The sequence below is a fragment of the Triticum dicoccoides genome, chromosome 2A (genome assembly GCF_002162155.2).
Source record: "Triticum dicoccoides isolate Atlit2015 ecotype Zavitan chromosome 2A, WEW_v2.0, whole genome shotgun sequence".
NCBI lineage: Eukaryota > Viridiplantae > Streptophyta > Magnoliopsida > Poales > Poaceae > Triticum > Triticum dicoccoides.
Genome location: NC_041382.1, coordinates 647855185 through 647859769, shown reverse-complemented (window position 1 = coordinate 647859769; position 4585 = coordinate 647855185).

Here is a 4585-nt window from a genome sequence, read left to right as displayed (position 1 = left end):
CGGAGACACCTGTAGAGCACCTTTATAATCACCCAGTTACATTGTGACGTTTGGTAGCACACAAAGTGTTCCTCCGGTAAACGGGAGTTGCATAATCTCATAGTCATAGGAACATGTATAAGTCATGAAGAAAGCAATAGCAACATACTAAACGATCAAGTGCTAAGCTAACGGAATGGGTCAAGTCAATCACACCATTCTCCTAATGATGTGATCCCGTTCATCAAATGACAACTCATGTCTATGGCTAGGAAACATAACCATCTCTGATCAACGAGCTAGTCAAGTAGAGGCATACTAGTGACACTCTGTTTGTCTATGTATTCACACATGTATTATGTTTCCGGTTAATACAATTCTAGCATGAATAATAAACATTTATCATGATATAAGGAAATAAATAATAACTTTATTATCGCCTCTGGGGCATATTTCCTTCATGGTATCCTTTGGGTATCCTATGAAGACACATTTCTCTGATTTGGGTTCGAGCTTATCAGGTTGAAGCTTTTTCACATAAGCATCGCAGCCCCAAACTTTAAGAAATGACAACTTGAGTTTCCTGCCAAGCCACAGTTCATAAGGTGTCATCTCAAGGGATTTCGATGGTGCCCTATTTAATGTGAATGCAGCCGTCTCTAAAGCATAACCCCAAAACGATAGCGGTAAATCAGTAAGAGACATCATAGATCGCACCATATCTAATAAAGTGCGGTTACAACGTTCGGACACACCATTACGCTGTGGTGTTCCAGGTGGCGTGAGTTGCGAAACTATTTCGCATTGTTTCAAATGAAGACCAAACTCATAACTCAAATATTCACCTCCACGATCAGATCGTAGAAACTTAATTTTCTTGTTACAATGATTTTTCACTTCACTTTAAAATTCTTTGAACTTTTTAAATGTTTCAGACTTATGTTTTATCAAGTAGATATACCCATATCTTCTCAAATCATGTGTGAAGGTAAGAAAATAACGATACCCACCACGAGCATCAGCACTCATCGGACCGCATACATCAGTATGTATTATTTCCAACAAGTCTGTTGCTCGCTCCATTGTTTCAGAGAACGGAGTATTAGTCATCTTGCCCATGAGGCATAGTTCGCAAGCATCAAGTGATTCATAATCAAGTGATTTCAAAAGCCCATCAACATGGAGTTTCTTCATGCGCTTTACACCAATATGACCTAAACGGCAGTGCCACAAATAAGTTGCATTATCATTATTAAACTTATATCTTTTGGTTTCAATACTATGAATATGTGTATCACTACTATCAAGATTTTGTAAAAATAGACCACTCATGAAGGGTGCATGACCATAAAAGATATCACTCATATAAATAGAACAACCATTATTCTATGATTTAAATGAATAATCATATCACATTAAAAAAGATCCAGATATAATGTTCATGCTCAATGCTGCCACCAAATAACAATTATTTAGGTCTAAAACTAATCATGAAGGTAGATGTAGAGGTAGCGTGCCGACGGCGATCATGTCGACTTTGGAACCATTTCCCACGTGCATCGTCACCTCGTCATTAGCCAATCTTCGCTTAATCCATAGCCCCTATTTCGAGTTGCAAATATTAGCAACAAAACCAGTACCAAATACCCAGGCGCTACTGTGAGCATTAGTAAGGTACACATTAATAACATGTATATCAAATATACCTTTCACTTTGCCATCCTTCTTCTCCGCCAAATACTTGGGGCAGTTCTGCTTCCAGTGACGAGTCCCTTTGTAGTAGAAGCACTCAGTCTCGGGCTTAGGTATAGACTTGGGCTTCTTCACTTAAGCAGCAACTTGCTTGCCATTCTTCTTGAAGTTTCCCTTCTTCCCTTTACCCTTTTTCTTGAAACTGGTGGTCTTATTGACCATCAACACTTGATGCTCCTTCTTGATTTCTACCTCCGCGGCCTTTAGCATTGTGAAGAGCTCGGGAATTGTCTTATCCATCTCTTGCATATTATAGTTCATCACGAAGCTCTTGTAGCTTGGTGGCAGTGATTGAATAACTTTGTCAATGACACTATCATTAGGAAGATTAACTCCCAGTTGAGTCAAGTGGTTGTGGTACCCAGACATTCTAAGTATATGTCCACTAACAGACCTATTCTCCTCCATTTTGCACCTATAGAACTTATTGGAGACTTCATATCTCTCAATCCGGGCATTTTCTTGAAATATTAACTTCAACTCCTGGAACATCTCATATGCTCCATGACGTTCAAAACATCGTTGAAGTCCCGGTTCTAAGCCGTAAAGCATGGCACACTGAACTATCGAGTAGTCATCAGCTTTGCTCTGCCAGATGTTCACAACATTTGGTGTTGCTCCTGCAGTGGGTTTGTCACCTAGCGGTGCTTCCAGGACGTAATTCTTTTGTGCAGCAATTAGGATAATCCTCAAGTTACAGACCCAGTCCGTGTAATTGCTACCATCATCTTTCAACTTAGCTTTCTCTAGGAACGCATTAAAATTCAAAGGAACAATAGCACGGGCCATCTATCTACAACAACATAGACATGCAAAATACTATCAGGTACTAAGTTCATGATAAATTAAATTTCAATTAATCATATTACTTAAGAACTCCCACTTAGATAGACATCTCTCTAATCATCTAAGTGATCACGTGATCCATATCAACTAAACCATGTCCGATCATCACGTGAGATGGAGAAGTTTTCAATGGTGGACATCACTATGTTGATCATATCTACTATATGATTCACGCTCGACCTTTCGGTCTTAGTGTTCCGAGGCCATATCTGTATATGCTAGGCTCGTCAAGTTTAACCCGAGTATTCTGCGTGTGCAAAACTGGCTTGCACCCGTTGTATGTGAACGTAGAGCTTATCAGACCTTATCATCACGTGGTGTCTCGGCGCGACGAACTGTAGCAACGGTGCATACTCAGGGAGAACACTTATACCTTGAAATTTAGTGAGAGATCATCTTATAATGCTACCGCCGTACTAAGCAAAATAAGATGCATAAAAGATAAACATCACATGCAATCAAAATAAGTGATATGATATGGCCATCATCATCTTGTGCTTTTGATCTCCATCTCCAAAGCACCGTCATGATCACCATCGTCACCAGGTTAACACCTTGATCTCCATCGTAGCATCGTTGTCATCTCGCCAACTATTGATTCTATGGCTATCGCTGCCGCTTAGTGATAAAGTAAAGCAATTACATGGAGATTGTATTTCATACAATAAAGCGACAACCATATGGCTCCTGCCAGTTGCCGATAACTCTGTTACAAAACATGATCATCTCATACAATGAAATTTAGCATCAGGTCTTGACCATATCACATCACAACACGCCCTGCAAAAACAAGTTAGATGTTCTCTACTTTGTTGTTGCAAGTTTTACGTGGCTGCTACGGGCTTAGCAAGAACCGTTCTTACCTACGCATCAAAAACCACAACGCGGTATAGTGATTGCTTTTTTATCTTCAAAAAGAACTATGTTCATTGAATCCGATTCAACTAAAGTTGGAGAAACAAACACCCATACTAGCCACCTGTGTGCGAAGCACGTCGGTAGAACCAGTCTCACGTAAGCGTACGCGTAATGTCGGTCTGAGCCGCTTCATCCAACAATACCACCGAATTAAGAATCAACTAGTGACGACAAGCAATATGTATATATCCACGCCCACAACTCCTTTGTGTTCTACTCCTGCATATAACATCTACGCATAGACCTGGCTCGGATGCCACTATTGGGGAACGCAGTAATTTCAAAAAAATCCTACACACACACAAGATCCATCTAGGTGATGCATAGAAACGAGAGGGGAGAGTGTTGTCCACGTACCCTCGTAGATCGTAAGCAGGAGCGTTATGACAACACGGTTGATGTAGTCGTACGTCTTCACGATCCGACCAATCCTAGCACCGAAGGTATGGCACCTCTGTGATATGCACACGTTCAGCTAGGTGACGTCCCACGAACTCTAGATCCAGCTGAGGTCGAGGGAGAGTTTCGTCAGCACGACGGCGTGATGACGGTGATGATGAAGTTACTGACGCAGGGCTTCGCCTAAGCACTACAACGATATGACCGAGGTGGAATTATGTGGAGGGGGGCACCGCACACGGCTAAACAATCAACTTGTGAGTCTAAGGGGTGCCCCCCTCCCCCGTATATAAAGGAGTGGAGGAGGGGGAGGGTCGGCCCTCTCATGGCGCGCCCAAGGAGGGAGTCCTATCACTAGTAGAAAAAGGGTCATTAGTCCCGGTTTTTGAACCGGGACTAAAGGGGCTAGAGCTCCACCAGCTCCACCTTACATCAACCGGGACTAAAGGTAATTTTTTTTTGAATTTTTTTGAATTTTTTTCTTGATTTTCAAATTTCTGAATTTTTTTATAATTTAATCTCTAATCACCCACCCCTCATCACTGCTCAATTTAACCTCTAATCTCTAATCTTTAAATTTCTGAATTATTTTATAATTTAATCTCTAATCACCCACCCCTCATCACTGCTCAATTTAACCTCTAATCTCTAATCACCCCTCATCATTCCAAATCATCTAACTTCCTGACCG